Source organism: Schistocerca piceifrons, chromosome 8, assembly GCF_021461385.2.
Source record: "Schistocerca piceifrons isolate TAMUIC-IGC-003096 chromosome 8, iqSchPice1.1, whole genome shotgun sequence".
Lineage (NCBI taxonomy): Eukaryota > Metazoa > Arthropoda > Insecta > Orthoptera > Acrididae > Schistocerca > Schistocerca piceifrons.
The window spans coordinates 127,652,516-127,680,377 of NC_060145.1; the positions used below are offsets into that span (position 1 = coordinate 127,652,516).

The 27,862-nt window shown below is 41.3% G+C and overlaps 1 protein-coding gene across 1 annotated transcript in view; it reads right to left on the reverse strand.

The window, feature by feature from the left end:
- The window catches only part of LOC124711973 (serine protease gd-like), a 175,581-nt gene that overhangs the window by 48,553 nt on the left and 99,166 nt on the right, over positions 1-27,862 (reverse strand). The window lies entirely within an intron of this gene.

The window sequence follows — 27,862 nt, forward strand, 5'->3', positions numbered from 1 at the left end:
ACTATGCCACTTCCTATGTGGGAATGACAGTTAACAAGCTGTCGGTCCACATGAATGGCCTCTCACAAACTGTGGCCAAAAGACAGTTGGACTGCAAAGTTGCTTCACTTCAGTGACTTCTTCATTGCATGTGACATCTGGAGCCTTCCTACCAGTACTAACTTTCCTGAACTGTGCTACTGGGAACTCTCCCTACAATATATCCTATATGGATCAAGACAGTAGGTACCTAATTGATAATTTTTTCTTCAGTGAAGCTTAAAGCCAGAGTATAACTGTTTACCCAGCAACAAATTCTCTCTGTGATTGTGATGCACAGTTAGAATAAATAACAGTGCCTTACACTATCGATATATCTCAGTGCAAATCAGAGTAATTAATGACTTCAGATCAAATGTTTTTAAGAATATTTTACAAGAGGTGACTCTGGATGAACTATAAAATGAATAAAATTCTAACATAAAATTCAACCTATTCCATAATAGATTCATATCATTTCTTGAAAAGAGCTCTCTGCATAAGATTCAGGAAGTGTATTTAACAGCCATTAAGAAACCATAGATCACTAGAGGGACAAAAGTATCTTGTGAAGGGGAATGTATCTTTTGGCACTACATAAAGTACTCAAAATTACTAAAGAAAGTTATTAAAAAAATCGAGGAATGCAAACACAATGCCAGAAATTAGCAATTCCAACAACAAAATTAAGGCTATATGGAATGTATTGAAACGAGAGACAGGATAACCAGCCACAGAACAGGGTATCACTATTGAACTGAGTGGAAGGGCTGTAAATGAGTCACAAATGTATCTAATAATCATTTCTAAAATACAGAAGAAAGTATAGGGGCAAACAGTTTCAGAGACAAATCACAACAATACATTGGAAAAGAAACTCTCATAAAATTCAGTGATATGAATGTAGCTTCAATTTCTCCTTCCAAAATCGAGAAAATTATATATTGTCTCAAAAATAAAAGCTCATCTGGTTTTGACGGGTGTTTTCAGTGGAGTATTAAAGATTTGTTCCCATATAATAGGCCTGGTCTTATCTGAAATATGAAATACATCAGTAACTCAAGGCATTTTACCAGAGTGACTGAAAAATGCTACTGCCTTCAACAAAGGTGAGAGGAGAGATGTCAGTAAGTATCAACTTGTTTCATTGCTGACATCATTTCCCAAAATTTTTGAGAACATGATGTATTCTAGAACTATATCTCACTTGATCTACAATAACATCTTCAGCCAACCTCGGTTTGGATTTCAAATGAGTTGCTCTACAGAGAATACCATTTACATGTTCATTCATCAAATTTTACAAGCATTAAATAATGAAACCATGCTAGCTGGTGTTTTCTGTGGCCTATTTAAGGCATCTGACACTGAATCATAGTAGTATCCTAGATAAATTGAAGTCTTATTAGACTGACAATATAGTCAACAAACAGATGTCATATCTAAGAAAAAGAAAACAAATTAATGATATGAATATAATAGAGGGAAACATTCCACATGGGAAAAATATATCTAAAAACAAAGATGATGTAACTTACCAAACGAAAGCATTGGTATGTTGATAGAGACACACACACACACACACACACACACACACACACACACACACACACACACACACACACACACACAAAAAATTCAAGCTTTTGCAACCAACGGTTGCTTCATCAGGAAAGAGAGAAGGAGAGGGAAAGACGAAAGGATGTGGGTTTTAAGGGAGAGGGTAAGGAGTCATTCCAATCCTGGGAGCGGAAAGACTTACCTTAGGGGGGAAGGTAAGTCTTTCCGCTCCCAGGATTGGAATGACTCCTTACCCTCTCCCTTAAAACCCACATCCTTTCGTCTTTCCCTCTCCTTCCCTCCTTCCTGATGAAGCAACTGTTGGTTGCGAAAGCTTGAATTTTGTGTGTGTGTGTGTGTGTGTGTGTGTGTGTGTGTGTGTGTGTGTGTGTGTCTATCAACAGACCAATGCTTTCGTTTGGCAAGTTACATCATCTTTGTTTTTAGAAAAAAAAGGAAAACAAAGTTATACTTAGTAATTCAACATTCAACCAATGTAGCCTGGGGACATTATGACTGGTGACAAATAATCACCAATTGGGTTCCCCAGGGCTCAATTTTAGGTCCACTATTGTTTCTCTTATATGTAAATGATATTCTGTCTAATAAACAAGCAGAATTAGTTAATTTTGCAGATAACACCAGTATTGTAATCAATCTTAAGTATACATTCATAAACAGAAGAAATGGTAAACAATGCCAGTATGAATAATGATGATTTCACCGTATTAATAGGAGGATCAAACGACGTCTATAGAAACGAGACATACAAGGTTATTACAGATATGTGGAAATGTTTAAATAATTTAAACCACACAAATGTACTAATTGTGAACATCCCACATTGTCATGATTTACCACCCTGGTCGTGTGTGAACTGCGAAATTAATGTTGCAAATGAGTGTATCACTGAAATATGCACTAACTTTAAGAATGTCGATATTGTAGATATAAACAGATTGCAGCAAAGGCTCCATACAGTCCATGGACTTCATTTAAATATGCCAGGAAAGAAATTACTAGTTGAAAAAATATGTTCTCATATTTCAAAGAAGAGTGAAGAAAAAAGTATAAGTGACAAGCAAACGGAGATTAAGAAGTGCTTTAAACGAGTTACAAGCTGTGCCAGTGGCCAAACGCAAATTACCAAGTGGTTTAAACCGATTAGGTGAGAAACAAACAATCAAGTCATGAGTCAAACAAAAATTATCAAATGGTTTAAACCAAAGAGGACAGATGTGGATGAAGCAAAACTTACACAATCTCCAGAAGTTAACTCATCTGCTGATTGCCACCAGCATACAGAAGCCACACACAAGAAAGATACCGAAAATTTTTTAGGGCAAGTGCTGTATTAGAAATGCCATTAGATAAAGAATCAGAAACCATTTCAACTACAGTTACTAAATACCCAGATTTTGCTATACTACACCGTAACGTTCAGTTACTCACAAATAAAATTTCCATGTTAGAAGCACTACTCCAGTATGAACTAAATGTAGACATAATTTGCATTACTGAACACTGGCTATGAAATGATGAAGTAAAATTAACCTCAATCTCGGGATATAGATTAGCATGTCATTTTAGCCAAGAGTTTTCCAAACATGGTGGCTCTGCTATCTTTGTGAAAGAGCAAATAAAATTCTGTGATGTCAGTAAAAGTTATATTGACTCAATTGAAAAAGACTTTGAACTTTCAATTGCTAAACTGCCAGAGCCTAATTTCATAGTTATTAACATATATAGAGCACCAAGCGGAAACCTGGCAGTTTTCATGAATAAACTAGAGGTTCTGCTGAACAGGATCAGTACACTAAATATGAAGATAGTGCTTTGAGGGGATTTCAATATTGATTTTTCAAAAGACAGCAGCACCAGAGATGACCAGAAATATGAACAACACATTCAATATGACCCCCACAATACACTCCCCAAAAAAGATTAACAGAATGCACAAATTCTATTATTGACCAAATATTCATCTCAGAAACAAATTACAGATTCACAAACAGAGTACTGAGCATGGGTTATAGTGATGATGAGGCACAGCTGCTGTGTATAGACATGTCAACAAGTAGTAGCAGTTCCAAAAAAGCAGTTGAAAAAAGAACCTTTTCTGAAGATAGCATTAGAATTTTTAGTCTTTTACTCGCGAAGGAAAACTGGGAAAGGATCGCCACTCAGAACAATGTTGATAGCATGTACATGAGTTTTCAGAGCATCTTTCTTCAGTATTTTAATATAGCATTTCCAGAAGTAGTAAAAACAGTAAAACCTAACAATAATAAACAAAGGGTAACCAAAGGCATAAAAATTTCCAGTGAGAGAAACAGATTTTTGCAGTACTGTTGTAAGAAATATAGAGTAACCCAAGAATTCGCAGGTTATTCAAAAGCCTACAAAAGAATCTATGGTAGAGTAGTCAAAGAGGCAAAAATTATGTGGAATGACAATTTGATAAGAAACTCATCTAACGAAATGAGATCCACATATAGAGTTATAAAGAAAGAAACTCTTAGTTCAGCGCCAAAGAAAAAGAATGTATCATTAACACTAGAAGGCTCAAAAGTCACAGACCCAAATTCAGTTGTGGAAAGATTCAATGAATACTTCATTTCACTAGATGAAGACCTCGATCAAGTACACTGTCAAGGACCAGTCCCAAGTTTCTCTAGCAAGTCAGTGATCTCGACTGCTTCTATGCATGTTTACGAAACAAACACCAATGAAATTCTAAGTAAAATTAAATCATTAAGCAATAAAATGTCAAGTGGTCTTGATGAAGTACCTGATTTCATATTAGAAGCATGTACTCACCACATAGCAAACCCCTTGGCAAAAATTTTCAATCTCTCTTTAAAAACTGGTGTATTTTCAGATATTTATAAAATGGCAAAAGTTCCACCACCGGTAAAAAAAAAAAAAAATTCTTCTGAAAGTACCAAACTACTCACCTGCATCACAGTTAAGTTCCTTCTCAAAAATTCTACAAAAACTCTTCTATGACAGGCTTTTAAGTTTCATAAATAAATATGCTCCTCTTACAGTACAACAACATGGTTTTAGAAAGTCTAAATCTACACAGACAGCAATTTTCGAAGTCTTAGACTGCATTTTAAAATCCCTTGATCAACATAAATTAGCTGCAGGTATTTTTATAGATCTATCAAAAGCCTTTGATGTCCTGGATCATAACATTCTGCTCGAAAAATTAGAAAGACGAGGAGTAAGAGGTGTAGCACATAGCTGGTTGTTTTCATACCTAAAAAACTGCAGGCAGAAAGTATCACTTCAGTACGAATTCAACAAAATGAGTAAAATAAGAAGCAACTACTTTCTTTCTAGCAAATTACCAATAAAATATGGTGTACCACAGGGCTCAATCTTAGGTTCTTGATTTAAGTGGACGACTTAGTTGAATATATGAGTCCCACAAAAACTATACTGTTTGCCAATGACACCAGCATATTGCTCACTGGACCCATTCCAGAAAATTTGCAGTCCACAGCAGAAAGTTTTATGAAAAGTCTTTCTGAGTGGTTCACAAAAAACAAACTCATTATAGATACTGAAAAAACTGTGTGTCGATTTTCATTTAATTCCTCAAACTAATCAAATGTCTATTCAAGCACAATTAAAAAATTATCTCCTTGAAAATGTAAGTGTCACAAAATTTTTGGGTCTATGGATTCAGTAAGACTTAAAGTGGGACACACATATAAATAACTTGTCTAGAAAACTACCATCTGTGTGCTATGGCCTAAGAATTTTGAAGGCTACAACAAGCAAAACAACAGTACTGCAGGCATACTATGCACAGCTCCACTCATTGGTCTGATATGGAATCGTTTTCTGGGGATACTCAGCTCACAATGAAAAGGATTTTAGAATGCAAAAAAGAGCTCTATGAACAATTTATGGCCTTAAAAATATTGAGTCCTGTAAGTCCCATTTTACTGAGCTTGGTATTCTAAATGTTCCAAGTTTATTCACCTATGAAACTATCTCGTTCACTAGGGACTACCTCCTGAAAACAGGCAAACTGCTACAGAACAAAAATGTACACAACTGTAGTACCAGAAGGAAATAAAATATACATCAGAGTATCACAGGACAACCACCTATCAGAGGAGCACAATTAACATTGGTGTAATACTACACAATAAGATACCAAAGGAAAAAACAACTGTTACTCATCCAATATTTAAAGCTAACCTAAAGGCATTTCTAATAAAGCACTTTTTCTATACTGTCAGATAATTTCTGAATACGTAACAAAATTAATTGTAATAGGTACCTATTTTTAATTTGCCTACAATTTTGCTAATACTATCTATTATTGTAACTTATCTTTCACCTGTCCAATATCAATTGTGCAATTTGTGCTGTATGATAAAACTGAACCAATAAAAAATCAAATCAAATGTTCTTGAAAGTATCATTGGCTGGTTTTCTGCAAACTGTCTCACCATCAGTTTTAAAGAGACAGTTATGCACATCTATGGTTACTGCACCAATGGAAAGTGTAACACATGGTGAGGAAATAATAGATAGGAAGGAAACTTCAGAATTCTTGTGTGTCCATATTGATGAGAATTGAAACTGGAAGAACCAAATTTTGGAACTCATAAAATAACTTAGTTCAGCCACATCTGCACTTAGAACCATTGCAAACCAGTAAATTTGCATATTTCCTTTGAATAATGTAATATGAAATAACAGTCTGGGATAACTCATCTTTAATAAAGAAAGTCTTCATTACTCAAAAACGTGCTGTAGAATATGTTGGGCTCACCCACGATCATCATGTGGGCATCTGTTTAAGGAGTGGGCATTCTGGCTACTGCCTCACAGTATCTTTATTCACTGCTGAAGTTTGTTGTATATAATCCACTACAGTTGAAAAGGAACAATGCTGTATATAGTTATGATACTACAATCCAGTCCTCCTATCAAGAAAAATTCCTGTGAGTACTAGGAATTGAACCTGGGCTCCTGTATGGGATTCTGTCACACTGACAACTCAGCTGTGGTGGTGGACCCTCTACCTTGCACTAAACCTATTCAGCAAGCATTCTTCAAGTCTCAAAAACTCTCTGTAACATGTCCATTTTCTCCCTCTATACAACATATTTTCAGCAATATGATCTTTCTGCTTCAGAACTGCCATCAGCACGGGTGACATTTCACGGCTTCAATGACCTTCTCCCATGGGTGCACTGCCCTCATGTGCAATGTGTGCAGTGCACACAAGTGCTAAGTATGCAGGGGCACCATGAGGCACCCCCACGTGTGGCTACATAAATCTGTCAGTGCCTTTTAATGAAATGAAATATTTGGGAATGGTGCAATTTGCACAGAGGCATTATCAATCATAACTCAAATATAGATGATATGAAGTTGAGAAAAATACAATGTTTCAATACAAACATATAGTTCGTGCAAGATTAGTTCTCCGATGGGACTGTAGTTCAGTTTTCTCATTACCAGTTCCTTACAGACCACTTTGCATCAACTGTCCTCTATTTTTCCGGAAATTTATCAGTTGTAGCACCTTACTTTCATGATGAAGCTAATTGTAATGCTGTTGTGTAGTGTCGTGTCCCTTGCTAGTAATGAATACCACATCTGAATAGGAACATTTTTGTAATGTGTGTTCACAAATTTATATTACTTCCACAGTACTTTATCAGTGCAAGACACACTTGACGTGAAGCAGTGTTCTGATGTGGGCTGACAGTATCAAGTCTGGATAGTCAGAATATTCTCATGTACCTCAGTACTTACAGGTTGCAGGTGCCCCTAGTTATTCCCTTCGTCCTAGCACTCCCCAGTGTAATCAGACATCATGCTGTTGGTTGCACCAGCTCACTCCACATCATGTGCTGCTCGTGGCCGACCCCCCACGCAGACCGCGGGTGATGTACGTCCACCACTACTGCACTCCCAGTGTCGGGGGCTTCCCACCCCTCCAACACGGATCTGTGTCTCCCAGTGCTGCATCAATGTGTGTCACCTGGCAGGTTTCCTAAGCTGCCTGCTTTGCAAAAGGACAACCCTACGACTTGGTTCACCTTGGTGGATCACCTACTGGATATCCACAGGATTTTGGTCGACAATGGATGTTTCGTCTGCCTGGTGAACCACCTCCATGCTCATCCAGACCTCATCAGTGATCTGCTCCTTTCACAACCTGCCTCGCCCAAGTATTTAACGGCTAAAACATTGCTCATCGAACGCCTTTCTCACCCACCAGTGGAGGCTCTCCACCACCTCATCCATGACGAGCACCTTGACGACCGCACACCTTCGCAGCTTTGGTGGCGCCTTAGTGCATTAATTGATGATCAAGCTCTACCAGATGCCATGCTTTGGACTTTGGGGATGGTCAAACTTCCGTTGGACCTACAACTTCACCTGCTATCTCATGTCACCGACCCTCTCGAGGTCCACCTATGAATGGCATATCAGGCCTATGCAGTCATTCATCACCGACACCGCCTATCATGGATGACATCTCCATCACCATCAGTTGGCATGACTGCACGGCCTACAGGAGGTACTGCCTGCGGCCTCCCAACAGCAGCTGACCCTGCCCAAGCAGCAGCCTGAGCGGTCTCAGGCAATGACCGAGTCAGCTGTGTCCCCCTCCCACTCCACAATGCCTCACCTCCAAGCCTACCAGCTATGCTGGTACCACGCCACTTATGGGGATTGCTGGTACCACTGTCCACAACTGTCGTGCACCTTGTGCGTACCCAAATGATTCTGGTGGGCACGTTTAAGTGCCACATCCTGCCACAGCACGTACTGTCTGATGCCGCACCACTTGCTCCAGCAGCACGATGCCTCTACATCACGGACTTGTCACTGGGCACTCACTTTCTCATCGACACCAGCACTGACAGTGTTATTCTGGCCAAGCATGCGGACAACATGCTTTTTCCTGCTAGCCCTTGCTTTGATCACTGCAAATCACTCTCCTATCACAGTCCTTGGCTCCATCAAGATGTTTACTTTGCCTATCACCAGTCGCCACCTTTCCTTGGACTTTCCACATCGCCAACGTGGATGAACCTGTGATCAGGTTGGACTTCCTGCACCATTATGAACTTTTGCCAGAACTGCAGGCCGCTATGCTCCACCACTGTTCCATGCTCGAATGAGTTCAGCTCAACTCTGATTTCTGCATACTTCGCTACGCTTTCCACATGTGCATCTCTGCTCAAGTGTATTACTGGATGACACTCTGATTTATCACATGTGCGTACACAAATCGACTTGCTCCACATACATAATGAGCCACTTTGCACCCGCATTGTCCATGCCTCTGCTGAATTATCACAAGCATGGAGTATGATTCACAGTCTGTCCGCAGAGGCACAACACATGGGCCCATCACTCACATCTACTGCACCTTTGCAGTACATTGTTCCTGTGTTGAGCTACCCTCTGCCTGTTGCCATATCCGCACTGTTGCAGGTGAATCTACAGGACACTCGTGTTCTTGTTTCGCGGGATCCCTCACATCGCATAGCTGCCATGCCAAGCCCTCCGTCATCTGCTGCCGACGCTCCGCCCACTCTGTTCCAGCCTGGCATGGTCAGTGATCCGTTGTTGCACCTGCGCTCCCCCTCCTCCCCCCCCCCCCCCCCTCCCCCTGCACCTGCCTCCCTTTGCTGGTATCAGCCATCAGCAATGGCACTTGTCATAGAATCTACACCACAGACAGCCCACCTCTACATTATAAAGCTAGACATTTTAATGCTTCCAAACTTCTGCATGCGAAAGAAATCATTCAGGATTTATTGGCTTCTGGCATGCTCTGACCATTGATCAGCAACTGGTCTTCACCAACCCACCTTGCTCCTAAGAAGGACGGCTCCTAACGCATGTGCGGGGACTACAGGTCCCTTAATGCTCGAACAATTATCGATAACTATCCCATTCCTCATATCCAGGATTCCATGCAATTACTGCATGGCTGGAAGTTCTTCTCTGCCTTAGAGTGCTCGAAGGCTAATTGCCAAATTCCCATGCACCCGCCGGATATTCTGAAGACAGCCATCATCACACCCTTCGGTCTATTTGAATAGTTACATGCCTTTTGACTTGAAAAATGCTGCGCAGACGTGGCAATGGCTCATTGATTCCCTTTTGCTGCCTCTGCCTTTCACTTTTGCTTGTTTGGATGACACTGTAATTTTTTCCTTATCTGCCGAGGAGCACCAGTCTCACCTTGATGCAGTTTGTTTGGCTGTCATGGCCAAAAGTGTGGTGATCATCCATGATAAATTTCAACTCCGTTCTACATCAGTTACATTCCTAGGCCACACTGTCTCGGCCGATGGACTCCGACCAACGGATTCTCGTGTCGAAGCCATTCTCACACTGCCTCTTCCTCAAGATTACGCTCAACTCCATTGTTTTAAGGGCATGGTAAAGTTTTATTGACACCATATCCCTCAGGCTGCCTCTGTCCAATCGACCCTTACCGATGCCCTCTCCAGTAAAAATACCATGGGGAAACGAAAGTTGGCGTGGACTAAACACATGCTTGATGCATTTGATAATCTGAAAACTGCCATCGCAAAAGCCATCACTCTCACCTACACTGATTCTGAGGCCAGTGTTTCTATTACAACTGATGCAAGAGAGTCAGCTGTGTGCGCTATTTTACAACAGCACACTGCCAGCTCCACCCAGCCGCTCCGCTTCTTTTCAAAAAAACTAGCCAGGAGTCAATGTAACTGGTTGGCTTTCCACTGTGAGCTACTCGCGGTTTATGAGGCAATCAAATATTTCCAGAGCGATGTGGAGGGACACCATTTCATTATCTACTTGGACCACAAACCTCTCCTAGACGTTATACACAACCCAGCGAAGAACCTTCCGCTGTGACACTTCTGGCACATGGACTATATTTGCCAACATTCCTTGAATGCTTGTTACATCTATGGTGCAGAAAATGTTGTAGCTGACTATCTCGTGTCTCAGTACTTACTGCACCCTTGAACTTAGATGACCTCAATCAACTCCAGACTGAAGATTTATATACAGATATTACTTTCAGACAATGATTCTTTGTTCACTATCCAACCTCTTGTCCTGCATGGGTCAAAGACCCCTGTCCTTTGCAATGTTTGTACGGGCTCCCCCACCCCTTTGTGCCATCTGCTCTTTGGCATGGGATCTTCAATGCTTTACACAACTTGGCCCACCCCAAAATGTGGGCAACGACGAGACTAGTCACTGAACGTTTTGTCTGGCGCGACGTGATTGCTGCACCTGGACCCACGCTATGTCCCCTGCCAATGTAGTAAGGTAGTCAGACACACACAGCCTCCTTTAGGCAATTTTGACATTCCAATGGATCACCTTGGACATATTGATGTGGTTGGTCCTCTCCCCCTACCAAGGGGTTCAAATACATATTATCTATGATCGCCCACATAACCCATTGGATTGAGGCGGTCCCCCTTGTCAACATATCAGCAGAGACCATAGCTTGCACTTTCTTATCCACGTGGATCATGAGGCTGCCCTCTTTCACTCACTACTGATCGGGATGACAATTTGAGTCTATGCTTTTTGCTCGACTTGCAAGCTGTGTGGTGTAGCGAAATTCCACAATATGGCCTATTACCCACCAGTGAATGGCCTGGTTGAGTGATGGCATCGAACTCAAAGCTGCACTCATGTGCCACAGTGTGCTATGGTCCAAGGCACTCCCTTGGGTCTTACTCGGCATCCATTCCACCTACAAGGAGGACCTGAATGCTTCGCTGGCAGAGATTCTGTATGGAGAACCCCTCCTCCTGCCAGCAGAATTTGTGGTGGACACACCGCTGGCTGATGACATCGACCTTCCGGCCCTTGCAGAATGGGTGCGTGCACACTTCACTCACCTACGACCACCCCTGCCCCACCCTCATACCAAGCCGCCATTGTTTGTCCACAAAGACCTGGCATCTTGTGACTTCATGATGCTGCGTGATGACTCCATGTGTGTGGCCTTGCAACCACCTTATTCACACCTGCACCATGTCTTAAATCGTTGAGTGAATATTTTTGTAATACATCTCAATGGATGACCTCAAACAGTTTCTGTTAACTGCTTAAAACTGGCGTGGTCCCTTCCAACCCGCATTCCAACACTTCTGATCTGCCTGCTATCACCACCACACCTGCTGATGCCACCGATGTGACCCTGAGTTCTCTGCACCAGGGAGGGATTGGGGGGGGGGGGGCAGCTCTGTGTTACTAATCTACCACCTGAATCGAGTGTCGATGCAATGAATGTGCTATCCATGAACTACCAAAATCTTTGACTATTCAGACTAGAGCTGCCATTGCTGTTTTGTTCTTCAGTTTTACTTTGGCACTTGAGTCATGATATGATGGCATGTTGTGTACAGTGTTCTCAACAAATATAGATTTTTATGTACAAAGTGGTGTTCAGTTTCTTAAACAATGACTGTATAATCTGTTTCCCATAACACTATAGCCCCTTCTCCTTCTAACACTTCTTGGTCAAATTGATACACATTGTGTCTTACGTAACTTAGTGCAAAGTTCCACAAATTTGAAATTCAATTCTTATGTTAGTCCATTATGACTTATTTCTCAGTTTTCTTCAATGGGAACAAAATAACTTGTGACTTGACAGCTCAGTACAGAACAATTTAAAAGCTAAATTGTTTCCAATCCACACAGTGGGTGCCAGACAAAAGCTACTGAGATTTATTATCATGTGGTACTGTCAACTGTCAATTGTATGGTCTGCAGGGCCTGATTGGGGGGCATCCTTTTTTTCTCAGCTTAGAGGACAAAACATAGGTTATTTGCTTCTAAATATGCTTCTAATTTTGAGCATCAAAGGCTTGACTGCTACTGATGAGCGGTTCATTGGTTTAAAAAACAGACATAATATTGTTTGTAAGATTCACAAAGAAAGTGAGTGCACTGGTGCTGTGGTAGGATAAACAAGTTCACTACTGGCATTACTTGGCAATAGCATCTCTCATTCTGTAAGGTCATCATAAACTGAAGTCTCAAGTTGTTTTTGTTACATCAGAGAGAGAATTCTAAGCATTCAACAATGCTGAATTTTGACATGAAGAAAGTCAGATTTCACTTTAGCACTTCCACCATACAATTCAGATGTTTAGTATCTAACAACAATATTTCTGGAGGTAGCTACCAAAGTTAATTTGGATGCACAATAATAAAATTTTTGTGCTCTCAAGTGAAACTGGAATAAAAAGAGCTGTCACAATGGAGACTATAAAATTTATTTATTTATTTACTTATTTCTATTTTGTTTTAGGTCACAAGAACAACTGTGATCATAGGTGCCCATGTCATCTTAGAACACCAATGAGAATAATAGCTTAAAAGTGACTATACATTAAGCCCAATTGAAAGAAGGAAAGAGAACTTCTCATTGGAGGAAGGCCCACAAAAATAGGATGTAAAGACAGCAGAAGACAGCAGAGGTCCCAACCTAAAAATTAAGTGTCCTTTGCCTTGTTGCTACGATGGATAAAAAGTAAAAGGTGATTGACAGCCCATGTGTCATTCGCTAAAATGGCTCATAACTCAGATGACAAACATACAATGGAATGTATAGGTTAAAAAAGGGGCATTGGACCAGGAAATGGTGAACTGTCAAAGGTTGATGACAGTGAGCACAAAGTGGGGGATCACCATGTAACAAATTATGGAGGCTAAAATGACAGTGCCCAATATGCAACACAGCTAAAATGATCTAGCGACAAAAGGGCTGAGATGAGGTTAGGCAAGCTATTGGCACACAAGGTAACAGGCACCTTCCTGGATATGAGTAAAGATTTTGATACTGTGAATCATACAATTCTATTACATAAATTACAAGCATATGGAATGTGAGGGCTAGCCTTACAACAACTTACCTCCTATTTGAAGGACAGGAAACAGTGTGTCAAGCTAACTTATAAAAGGACTGTCAACAGTGTAGGAAAAGATAGCTGACCACAATCTGGTGGAGTGTGCACGGACTAGACTGCAACAAGTGCAGTGTTAGGAGGTTATGGGGCAGGAAAGTGGGGATAAAAGGAACAAAAAAAAGAGAACAATGGGGGAAGATGCGTTGGCAGAGGGCTGCAAATAAACAAGGTGGGAAATGAGAATGGGGAGGAGATGATAGGACAGAGGTAGGAAAGTGTTGGGTGGAGGCTGTGGGGACAGTATGTTACTGTAGGTTGAGGCCAGGATGATTATGGGAGTGGAGAATGTGTTGTAAGGATAACTCCCACTTGCTCAGTTCAGAAAAGCTGGTGGTGGAATGGAGCATCCAGATGTCCTGGGTTGTGAAGCATCCATTGAAATCAAGCATGCTATGTTCAGCTGCATGTTGTGCTGCAGGGTGGTCTACTTTGCTCTTGGCCACAGTTTGCCAGTGACCATTCATCATAGTGGACAGCTAGTAGTTGGTGGTAATACCAATATAAAAAGCTGTGCAATGATTGCAACAGAGCTGGTATATGACACGGCTGCTTTCACAGGTTTCTCAGCCTCTGATGAGGTAGGATAAGTGTGTGACAGGTCTGGAATAGGAAGTGCTGAGTGGATGAACTGGGCAGGTCTTGCACATGGATCTTCCACAGGAATAAGATACCTGTAACAAGGGATTTGAATGGGGAGTGGTGTAGCGATGTATAGAATGTTGTGGAAATTGGGTACAAGACAAAACAGTGCTTTAGGATGGGTAGGAAGAATCTCAGGTAGGACATCCCTCATTTCAGGGTATGAAGATAGATAATCAAAGCCCTGATGAAGGATGTGGTTCACTTGTGTCAGTCAGGGGTTCTACTAGGTAACAAAAGCAACACTCCTTTGTAGCTAGTTCTTGGGGATGGTCAGAGGATTGAGGGTGTGCAAGAAAATGGTATGGGAGATCTGCTTGTGGTCTAAGTCTGGGGAATAGTGTCTGTCTGTGGAGGCCTTGGTGAGACTCTCAGCATAATGGGTAGGGGAGTTATCATAACTGCAATTAAATGACATGGCTGGTTTGACAAGTGGCCTGGCCCCTGATGGGGTAGGATAAACCTGTGACAGGAGTGGAATAGGAAGTGCTAGGTACGTGGATTGGGCAAATTTTGCACTTGAGTCTTCCACAGGGATATGATCATTGTGGCAAGGGGTTGAGATTGGGCGTGGCACAGGGATCAACTAGGATGTTGTGGAGGTTGGGTACGTGATGGAACACCACTTTGGGTGGGGTGGAAAGTATCTTGAGTAGGATGTCCTTCATTTCAGGGCATGATGATAGGTAATAAAGTCCTGACAAAGGATGTGGTTCAGTTGTTCCAGTCAAGGGTGGTACTGGCTGATGAAGGGGACACTCCTTTGTGGCTAGTGTTTGGGGGCAGGAGGAGGACTGGTGTTGTGGGGGGAAATGGCATGGGAGATTTGTTTGTGGACTCTGTCTGGGGGATAGTGTCTGTCTGTGAAGGCCTTGGTGAGACCCTCAGCATACTGAGCAAGGGAGGTTTTCTCACTGCGGACATCTTGTCCCCAGGTAGCCAGGCTATATAGGAGGGATTTTTTGGTGTGAAAGGGATGACAACTGGTAAAATGCAAGTACTGTTGGTGGTTGTGGGTTCAGTGTGGACAGAGGTGTGGATGGAGCAATCAGAGAGGAGGAGGTCAACATCTAGGAGGAAGAGGTCAACTTACAGTGACAGACTGAATCAAGCGTAGTCTCCTCGGGAAGCAAATGAAGCTCAAGATGAACACAGGCCACCTAACATAGTCAAGGCAGTGAAGTGTTCACACCCATCGGGGATGTGGCAGCTCCGTTTGAAGTTAAGCTGCCAGAGCAGTAGCTAAATGTGGACTCCAGGAGGTAACAGAAGAAGGGTGCATCCCATACTGGCAGTCAAGGGAATCATTTGAAAAGGGGCATATGGCAAGTGTATCTACTGAGAAGGACATTATGCCAGTATTATAGTTGCAGTTTGGCACCTTCTGCATAGAGACTCTCAACCAAATTGGTGCAAAAAGTGTCAATGGCCAAATGTATTCCGCACTGGTGGACTGCATTAAGATGGTGAAAGATTGACAGCCATGCAGTTGAATAAACAAAACACCAATAGTTTAGTTTGAATGGACAAGGGATTGGTATAAATGGAGGAGGGTGGTCCAATCCACTCCCCAGGAAGTACCACTTAAATCACATAAGACATGTGGGAGGGCCAAGAAAGTTTCCTGTCAAGTATGAGCCACAGGAATTTTGTAGTTTCAGCAAATTGAAGAGTGACAGTCCCAAGATTTAAACACAGTGGAAGAAACCCATTGTGCCACCAGAAATTCATACATACTGTTTTGTCAGTCAAAAAGCTAAAGTCCTTGTCGAGGCTCCACAAATAAAGATGATCAAGACAATGCTGAAGATGCCACTCAAGGACACAAGTTTGTGGTTCAAATGGTTCAAATGGCTCTGAGCACTATGGGACTTAACATCTATGGTCATCAGTCCCCTAGAACTTAGAACTACTTAAACCTAACTAACCTAAAGACATCACACAACACCCAGCCATCACGAGGCAGAGAAAATCACCGACCCTGCCGGGAATCGAACCCGGGAACCCGGGCGTGGGAAGCGAGAACGCTACCGCACAACACAAGTTTGTGGAGAACTGCAATAGATCACAAAGTCATCAATGAAAAGGGACCCAGAGACAGTCTGTAATAGGGTTAATGGCTACAGCATAGAGGATGACACTCAGGACAGAGCCTTGAGGCACCCCATTCTCCTGGACAAAGATGTCTGACAAGTCTGAATCCACAAGTACCTTGGAAACTCAGTCTTTTAAAAATTCCTGAAGGAAAAGGGGCAGGTGGCCTATGAAGCCCCATTTGCATAGAGAGTGGAAGATATCAGGTCTCCAGCACGCGTCTTAGGCTTTCAGCAAATCAAAATCATGATCACAGTCTGGTATTTCCACATAGAACCATTCATGACATGGATTGATAAAGTGATGAGATGCTCAACTGCAGAACAGTGTGCATGAAATCAACATTGTGCAGTGGTTAGTAGATTGCAAGACTCGAGCCACCATACAAGCTGGCCATGAATCACACATTCCATCACCTTGCAAACACAACTGTTACAAGAAACTGGGTGATAGCTAGAATCATAATGTCTTCTCAGATTATCAGCTAAGTCAAGGTGTCATTCTGAGCCTTTACTCAGCTGACAACTTGAGAAGATTTCATCAGGGGATGCAGAAATTGCAAAGAGAAAAGGTGAAATGAGGATGGAAAATGCAGACTGCAGCAGCTTGCAACTGTGTCTTCAATGAGATGTTTTGGCTATGGATGTCATCCCAAATGAGCACCATGATTCCCACATGAGACAGAATGCTGTCTTCAGGGGGAATATCAATGCAAACTGGAAAATAACACTAAAGGTCAAAGTGATCATGAGGATCCAGTTTCATTTCCTGGAGACAGAAAACAACCGGATGGTGTGATTCCAAGAGCAGCTGTAATTCTTTCTTGTTGGATCTAATGCCACAAATGTCCCATTGGAGAAGGGTCATAACAGTGAATGGGGAGGAGGGTACAAACAAAGGGCAGTCACCTTGTTGGTTGCTGAGTGCCAGCCTTTGAAGACTCACTGCTACAGGGTGCAGAGGCTGGAGGATCCTGTTCCATTGAAATCTATGGAGGTGTCAGCATTCTCTGTGGGTCAGTCTGTGCACTCCTGGTCAGAAAAATGGTAGGCGGTGCATACTGGTGAAATGTAAGTTGGCCAGATGAGAGTATCACGTGGCGATACTGTTGAAGACAATCTTCAAGTGAGGGAGGAGAAGACTGTTTGCCTTTGTTTGATTTCTGGGAGCCCTTATGGTTGGCAGATGAAGACTCAGATGTTTTTTGGTTGAAGAGATGTAAAACGTTTTCATGGGAATGTCCCTTTTGTCCTTTCTGGTCTGCTGGTTGAGTAGCAGGTGATTTTTGCTGCCAGGGGTGAAGATTTGGTGACTTCTTGTGCAGCTGTAGGAGAAGGAGACAGGGATGCTACCATGACAGTGGGTGATTTCATAACTGCAGTACTGAACAGGAGATTGCAAGTCTGCATACCAATGTCCTTCTTGGAGTGAGACATAGCAAGAATGGTACTATAAGTGCCAGGTGGTAAAACACAGGGCTTTCAGCTAGCCAACAACTTGTGAGCAATAGGGAGGGAAGGGCACTTTTTCCTTCACTTGGATCTCCTGGATGGCCCAGTCACTGAGATACATGGGACACCCAAGGGATTGTGGCAGCATGGTCACCAATATGACTGATACAGCTGGGAGAAGGAAGTGGGCAATCACCCTGATGAGCACCTCTACCACAAGTGACACATTTGGACATGTTTTGACAGCATACACAAGAGCAGTTATAATGCTGACATAGGCAGCAATGCATCAGGTTTGGAATGTATGATCAGACCGTGATAACTTTATAACCTGCATTTATCTTTCATGGAAGCACCATTCAATCAAATGTGAGAAAAAGATTATGTGCAGCATTAAGTTTGCATAAACCTTTTCCATTACCCAAAGGACTGCAGTGATGCCCTGATCAGAGAGATAATGTTCGATTTCTCCCTCACTCAGACCATCAAGCAACCGAGTGTAAATAACATCACGTGAAGAAATTCAGCATATGATGGGCCTCAAAGTGAAGATGATAGCTGTGGAGGATTGTAGCTGTAAAAAGTTGTTGGGCTTGAAAATCACACTTAGTCTTCAGCAACAATGTCCCATTACTTAAGTGAGAGCAAGATTTCACAAGGCCTGAAATTGTGTCAACACCTTTCTGAACAGTAACTGGATTAACTGTAGCAAAAGACTGACCTCCTTCAGCACATGACACCACAAGGAACCCAAGTGCAGCTGGGAGAGTCATTGAATCTTTAGCCTCACTTTATTTACATTTAGTAGACATAGATGGCGATGATGATTGGCCCATTCTGCTGGTACAGTGCTGTGCATTATGCATTACCCAGTCACCTGTTAAGGACCAAATGTGTAGGCTGGCCTTCAAGAATGCACAGGGAGGAAGAAGAAATGAACAGAGACACCAAACGATGAAGCAGAGGAAGGGGAGGAGACGGAAACTGAAGAAAGAAGGAAAAAAGGAGGACAGACAATGGACTGTTCCAAAGCCGGGCTACCAAAACATCAGAACACATTCAAGAAAATATCCAGACATGTTCCCAAAAGGAGGGAAAAAGGAAAAAGAATAACAGGGAGATAGACATGCAGCACAGAAAGGAAAGAGGTGCTGAAAAGGCTGGAACCCTATGGCAACCAAGCACAAACTCACCAAAAAAATGGGGAGCCACCTGGGGATGTTATAAAGTTTAATTGGAATAGTGAAATTTTTGTTAGTACTCATTTGTATGCAACTCTGAACTGAACCCATATCCTATTAAGTTTGTTAAGGTTTTGGAGACAAAAAATAATTGATTAAGTCCTCAAGCAAACCTTGGGCCATTGTAAGTGTAGTATCTTCAGAATAGGGATACCTATAAAACTACTGTAACAAAAAAGGATCTCAAAGTATTTTACATTAAAACATTACTGTAACGTTTTAGAACAGGTTGCAAGAATATCCGAGAGTACAGACTTTGACGGAATTTGAGGGATGAGTCAGTAAAATCAGTATGCAACTGTGTTAAAACAGAGATAGAAACAGAAGTCTTAGGCCCACAAATGTCAATGTTTCTTAAAGGAAATGGAAGCATTACAAAAGAATGTTTGATGCATAGAAAATCTTTTTAATAATCAGTTTAAAAAGCAGGTAAAAAATTTACTGAAGAAGTTCAAAAGTGAAAGCAATACTATTCCGAAGAAGCAGTACAGAGGCAATTTAGGTGAAAGAAAATCTCTCACATTCCCATAAGAAATAAGGAAGATCACGACTTCAAAAGTAAAGTTGTGCAGAAAAATTGATATTTACATCTATACTCTGCAAATCACTGTGAGGTGCATGGCAGAGGGTACATCCCATTTTACCAGTTATTAGGGTTTCTTTCTGTTCTATTATGTATGGAGCATGGGAAGAATGATTGTTTGAAGGCCTTTGTGCATGCAGTGAGCGATACATATGGGGTTTTAGTAAATCTCTAGAGTAATCATTTAAATCTGGCCCTTGACACTTTGTTAATAGACTTTCTACATCTACATCTACATGCATACTCCGCAATCCACCATACGGTGTGCGACGGAGGGTACCTCGTACCACAACTAGCATCTTCTCTCCCTGTTCCACTCCCAAACAGAACGAGGGAAAAATGACTGCCTATATGCCTCTGTACAAGCCCTAATCTCTCTTATCTTATCTTATCTTTGTGGTATTTCTGTGAAATGTAAGTTGGTGGCAGTAAAATTGTACTGCAGTCATCCTCAAATGCTGGTTCTCTAACTTTCCTCAGTAGCAATACACGAAAAGAACACCTCCTTTCCTCTAGAGACTCCCACCCGAGTTCCTGAAGCATTTCCATAACACTCGCGTGATGATCAAACCTACCAGTAGCAAATCTAGCAGCCCGCCTCTGAATTGCTTCTATGTCCTCCCTCAATCCGACCTGATAGGGATTCCAAATGCTCAAGCAGTACTCAAGAATAGGTCGTATTAGTGTTTTATAAGCGGTCTCCTTTACAGATGAACCACATCTTCCCCAAATTCTACCAATGAACCGAAGACGACTATCCGTCTTCCCCACAACTGCCATTACATGCTTGTCCCACTTCATATTGCTCTGCAATGTTACGCCCAGATATTTAATCGACGTGACTGTGTCAAGTGCTACACTACTAATGGAGTATTCAGACATTACAGGATTCTTTTTCCTATTCGTCTGCATTAATTTACATTTATCTATATTTACAGTTAGCTGCCATTCTTTACACCAATCACAAATCTTGTCCAAGTCATCTTGTACCCTCCTACAGTCACTCAACGACGGCACCTTCCCGTACACCACAGCATCATCAGCAAACAGCCGCACATTGCTATCCACGTTATCCAAAAGATCATTTATGTAGACAGAAAACAACAGCGGACCTATCACACTTCCCTGGGGCACTCCAGATGATACCCTCACCTCCGATGAACACTCACTATCGAGGACAACGTACTGGGTTCTATTACATAAGGAGTCTTTGAGCCACTCACATACTTGGGAACCAATCCCATATGGTCGTACATTAGTTAGGAGTCTGCAGTGGGGCACTGAGTCAAACGCTTTCCTGAAGTCAAGGAATATGGCATCCGTCTGATACCCTTCATCCATGGTTCGCAAGATATCATGTGAAAAAAGGGCGAGTTGCATTTTGCAGGAGCGATGCTTTCTAAAGCCATGCTGATGCATGGACAGCAACTTCTCTGTCTCAAGGAAATTCATTGTATTCGAACTGAGAATATGTTCAAGAATCCTGCAGCAAACTTATGTTAAAGGATATTGGTCTGTAATTTTGAGGATCCTTCCTTCTACCCTTCTTATATACAGGCATCACCTGCACTTTTTTCCAGTCACTCGGGACTTTACATTGGGCAAGAGATTCACCATAAATGCAAGGTAAGTAAGGAGCCAATGCAGCAGAGTACTCTCTGTAAAACTGAATTGGAATCCCATCAGAACCTGGCAATTTATTTATTTTCAACCCATTCAGCTGCTTCACAACCCCAGGGATGTCTATCACTGTGTCATCCATACGGGAATCTGTAAGAGACTGAAACGGTGGTATGTTTGTACGATCCTCCTGCGTGAAAGATTTCTCAAATGCTAAATTTAAAATTTCAGCTTTCGTTTTGCTGTCTTCTGTTGCCAGGCCAGACTGATCAGTGTGTGACTGGATGGAAGCCTTACACCGCGTACCAATTTTATGTAAGACCAGAATTTCCTTGGGTTTTCAGCAAGATCTGTTGCTAAGGTATGATGGTGGTAGTGGTTGAATGCTTCACGCATTGCTCTTTTTACAGCAGCATGAATCTCTACTAACTTTTGCCTGTCCTCATTCTCCTGATATTTCTTGTACCACGGAGTGCAACTGCCTCCACTTCCTGAGCATTCTCCGAATTGCGCTGTTAAACCATGGTGGTCTATTCCATCCGTAACCCACTTTTTCGGAACATACTTGTCCAATGCGTGATTTACTGTGTGTTTAAAATTTGGCTATAATTCTTCCACATCCATCGTACCGGAAGTAAATGAAGTCGATTCATTTACTAAGTGGGATGCTAACAACTGCTTATCTGCTCTTTCTAGTAAGAATACTCTCCTAGCCTTCTTGACTAACTTTTTAACTTTCATAACCATAGTCATAATGACATCATGATCACTAATCCCTGTCTCAACACTGACACCGTCGATGAGGTCTGGTCGGTTCATGGCTACCAGATCTAAAATATTTCCATTGAGCGTTGGCTGTCGATTTAGCTGCTCAAGACAGTTTTCGGATAATGTGTCCAAAAGTAATTCACACAACGGCCTGCCTGTACCTCCTGTAATGAATCCATAGACATCCTAGCCTATACTAGGTAGGTTGAAGTCTCCTCTGACTAATATAGTATGATCCGGGTACTTCTGCAATACAGAATGTAGACTCCCTTTGAATGATTCTAGAACTGTCATAACTTTTGCAGAATAGTTTATGTCTGTCTTCAAGAGTCTGCCATTTCACTTCCTTCGGTATCTCTGTAACATTTCCCCAAGTGCTGTCCTACCCTGTATATGTTCAGTATCCCCTGTTAGTCCTATTTGGTATGGTTTCAAGACAATTGTGCAATATTCTAAGATGGGTCGCACTGGTGGTTTTTAAACAATCTCTTTTGTAGACCGATTGCACTTCCCCAGTATTCTACACATAAACCATCTGCTTTATCCATGACTGAACCTATGCGATCATTCAATTTCATACCCCTACAAAGTGTTACACCCAGGTATTTGTATGAGTTGGCCAATTTCAACAGTGACTCATTGATATTTTAGTCATAGGGTACTACATTTTTTCGTTTTGTGAAGTGCAAAACTTTACATTTCTGAGCATTTACAGAAAGTTGCCAAGCTCTGCACCATGTTGCAATCTTATCAAGATTTGACAGAATATTTAAGCAGCTTCTCTCAGGTAGTATTTCATTATAGATAACTGTATCATCTGCAAAAAACCTGATTTTACTATTGATATTGTCTGCAATGTCATTAACATACAGGATCCCACCCATGTCCCTGGGACACACTCGAAGTTACCTGTGCATCTGATGATGACTCTCCATCCAAGATAACATGCTGTGTCCTCCCTACCAAAAAGTCCTTAATCCAGTTACAAATTTCACTTGATATCCCAAATGACCATACTTCAAATGGTTCAAATGGCTCTGAACACGATGAGACCTAACTTCTGAGGTCATCAGTCCCCTAGAACTTAGAACTACTTAAACCTAACTAACCTAAGGACATCACGCACATCCATACCCGAGGCAGGATTCGAACCTGCGACCTTAGCGGTCGCGCGGTTCCAGACTGTAGCGCCTAGAACCGCTTGGCCTCCGGCCAGCAAATGACCATACTTTTGACAATAAGTGTAGATGCAGTACTGAGTCAAATGATTTTCAGAAATTTACCTGGTTGCCTTGATCTAAAGCTGTCAGTATGTCATGTGAGAAAAGTGAGAGTTGGGTTTGACATGATCAACATTTTTGAAAACCATACTGGTTGGCATTTAAGAGATCATTCTGTTCAAGATACCTCATTATGTTTGAGCTCAGAATACATTCTATGATTCTACAACAAATCGATGTCAAGAATACAGGCCAGTAGTTTTGTGCATCACTTCTACTACTCTTCTTGTAGATGGGTGTGACTTGCACCTTTTTCCAAGAACGGATCATGGTTTTTTGTTGAGGGATTTATGATAGATTATAGTGAGAAGACAGGCTAACTCAGCTGCAAATTCAGTATAGAATCTGACAGGTATTCCATTGGAGCCTCAAGCATTGTTCAATTTTAATGATTTCAGCTATTTCTCAACATCACTGACACTAATACTTATTTCAGTCATCTTTTCAGTGGTATGAGGATTAAATTGGGGCAGTTATTCTGGGTTTTCCTTTGTAAAGGAACATTGGAAATGTATTTAAGGATTTCAGCACTTGCTTTGCTACCCTTCGTTTCGGTTCCTGTCTCATTTGCTAGGGCTGGGCACTAATTTTGGTGTCACTAACAGCCTTTAAATATGACCTGAATTCTTTGTAATAAGATGTTAATAAACCATGGCTCTATAACATGTACTGTTTTCAATGAAATATTTAATACATATTTAACTTGGTAATTCCTCAGACAGATAAAAATGCTGCTGTTAGGTTGCTGTTGAAGATATATGACTCCACAGATGTTAATACACTACCAGCAGACTTGCTTCTCACATTTTCTGAACTTTGAAAAGAGAATATAATCAAAGAGTTGTCACTCACTTGTTTATTAATGGGGTATGTAATAACATTTTGCAGTTTGAAATTGCTATGTTATTGAGGGAGCTGTTTGTATCTTCACAAAGAAATTTTTTTATAATGATATAAAATCACCAGTTGTGATTTTAGTGTGTGTTTTATTGCTAGTCTGTTAGCTGTTGCCAGAAATACATATAGCAATCTGTTTTTAAATAGTGCAATAAAGAGGCATTAAAAAAATGTTAGCTCCATAATTGCAATTACCACATATCCAGGAAATTTACTGAGTTAACACTATTTGAAGTTTAGTATATTTTCATCATCATCATCATCATTAACATTGATTATTATTATTATTTATTATTGCATTTTTGTTCAAACTTCTGTTTCTTGGTGATCAACATTAGCAGCTGTTCCAATAAAATCACCTGTAATTTTGAAAGTTTGTTATTTGCAGTGTTAAGAACTTTGTTATTTCACAAATTCTCAAATGGTAGGCGACATAATGGGATAATGCTTAGTTAGTGCCATTAAAAATTAGCGTGCAGAAAGTTATACTCAGATGTTCAAGCTATACATATAGGGAAACTGCATGTTCTTCATGAGCAAAAGTCACGGTGGACCTTCTGCAGGATTCAATTATGCCCTCATATCTGAGCTCATTTTATGTGAATTGTATACAATTTCATTTGTACCAAGAGCAGAATAAATCACGTTTCAGGTGTTAAAAATGTTGTCAAGCTGAGTAAAGAGGCATCCACGGGGAAAGCAAATGACTCTTTTAAAGTTAGAAACTGGTTTTGCATAAATGGACTAGTTATAAACTGGAGAAAAAAAAACAGTTCCCCAGTTGCATTTTATCAAAAATATAGCACGAACTATTAACATAGTATATCAACAGAAAATATAAACATGGTAAAAAATTCTAAACTCTTTGGAGTTTATAATAATGAAAAACTGGAAAAACTATATTGTGTATCTTCTAAAAAAGTAGGTTCTGCTACCTCTGCAATAAGAATAAATAGCGATTTGGTGCTTATAAAAATCAGTAAAGCACTTTTATTCACTGCTTTTCTATGCGATACTATTCTGAAGTAACTTATCACGTAGGTAAGAAGTAATGACTGCACAAAAGAAATAATTAGAGTTACATGAGAGGTCCACATGCAAGTAATGCAGCTCACATGCAGAATGAATTTTCACTCTGCAGTGCACTGATTTGAACTTCTCTGAGATTTGGAAAGCACAAGATGAGATACTGATGGAAGTAAAGCTGTGAAGGTAGGACACTAGTCATGCTTGGATAGCTAAGCTGGTTGAGCAATTGCACATGAAAGGCAAATGTTTCAGGTTTGAGACCTGGTCCGGCACAGAGATTTAACATACCAGGAAGTTTTAAGACTTGTGGACATCTGTTTAAACAAATGGATAGATTAACCACAGCACATCAGTCAACTAATTCATTGGTGACATTCATATTTAACAAGCCATTGTCTATGAGTAAGAGTTAAAAACACAGAAGGGAGAAAAATCATCTGCTATTCCCACTAGTGAAAATTAACTGTGACACAGAAAGACATGCAATTCATACTGATCTGCCCACAGAAATGTTACTGACACTGGAGGTTTTTGGAATGTAGACTAAAGTTCTTTTTTCTCAGTTACTCTCTATAGCAGGCCAATACTCAAACGGAAAGATGTAGCCAGCTACAGACCTTCAAATGACCAGCATATAACATAAATTTTGTGTGTGTCTAATTTTTTCAGTCGACACTCCCACATCATAACATTTACTATGAGTATGTCCATAAATGATAAAATATACGATAGTGCACCCACTATTACTACTAAAACTAGTTTTTGCAATATTATGCTTCCCTTGTAACATATGCCAATAAAAATCAAGGCAAGTGCTGATTTGAGTGTTCAGTAATACTGTAGAGTTAAGATGCAGGATGCAGGACTGTAAATCAAAACAATATTTTTTTTTCTGCTTGAATTCTAAATCATATAATAAACATTACCTGCAAAATTTGCATGTCATTGCAAGGAAATATGGAATGACTTAATTATATATCTGCACCCCCCCACCCTCCTGGACACACAATCTGATACAAGCAACATCCCAATCCATCTACATCCTGCATCCCTACTCATCACTGTTGACACCACTTCTCTACACACCAACATCCCTCATGCCCATGGTCTTGCTGTTATTGAACACTACCTTTCCCAATGTCCTTCAGACTCCAAATTCACCACCTCATTCCTCATAAATCTTACTAACTTTGTCCTAACTCAAAACTATTTCTCCTTCAAAGGGAAGGTACACACAAATCTGTGTCACAGCCATGGGCACCCCCATAGCACCCTCCTGTGCTACTAGGGAAGAACTTCCTAGCCTCGTAAAATGCCAAACCTGAAGTCTGGTTCAAATTGATTGATGATATCTTCATGATCTGGACTCACTGTCAAGACACCCTATCTTCATTGCTTCGTAATCTCAACACCTTCCATCTCATCCACTTGACATGGTCCTCCTCAACCCAGCATGCCACCTTCGTGGACATTGACTACTTCATCTCTGATGGCTCCATCCACACTTCTGTCCACATTAAACCCAACAACAGCTGTCATCCCTCCCACAACCTAAAAATCCATTCCATACAGCCTGGCTACCGAGGGATGATGTAACTGCAGTTATGATAACTCCCCTACTCATTATGCTGAGAGTCTCACCAAGGCCTCCACAGACAGACACTATTCCCCAGACTTAGACCACAAACAGATCTCCCATACCATTTTCTTGCACACCCTCAATCCTCTGACCATCCCCAAGAACTAGCTACAAAGGAGTGTTGCTTTTGTTACCTAGTAGAACCCCTGACTGACACAAGTGAACCACATCCTTCATCAGGGCTTTGATTATCTATCTTCATACCCTGAAATGAGGGATGTCCTACCTGAGATTCTTCCTACCCATCCTAAAGCACTGTTTTGTCTTGTACCCAATTTCCACAACATTCTATACATCGCTACACCACTCCCCATTCAAATCCCTTGTTACAGGTATCTTATTCCTGTGGAGGATCCATGTGCAAGACCTGCCCAATTCATCCACTCAGCACTTCCTATTCCAGACATGTCACACACTTATCCTACCTCATCAGAGGCTGAGCAACCTGTGAAAGCAGCCGTGTCATATACCAGCTCTGCTGCAATCATTGCACAGCTTTTTATATTGGTATTACCACCAACAACTAGCTGTCCACTATGATGAATGGTCACTGGCAAACTGTGGCCAAGAGCAAAGTAGACCACCCTGCAGCACAACATGCAGCTGAACATAGCATGCTTGACTTCAATGGATGCTTCACAACCCAGGACATCTGGATACTCCATTCCACCACCAGCTTTTCTGAACTGTGCAAGTGGGAGTTATCCTTATAACACATTCACTGCTTTCGAAATTATCTTGGCCTCACCCTGCAGTAACCTACTGTCCCCACACCCTCCACTCAACAGTTTCCACCCCCTCTGTCCCATCACCTCCTCCTGTTCATGTACCCTCACCCTCATTGTATACCACCCTCTGACAAGGCACACCTGTCTTTCCCCTTCTGTGCTCCTCTCCATTGGCTCTTGAGGAAGAAAGGACTGCCATACTTCCACAGATATCCAGACATCTAATTGAAATTGTCCCCACCAGTGCTCAACCCATTGTAGAGGTAAAGGGTAAACACAACTCATTAATGACAATCCCACTCTGTATGAAACGAATTGCCTACAA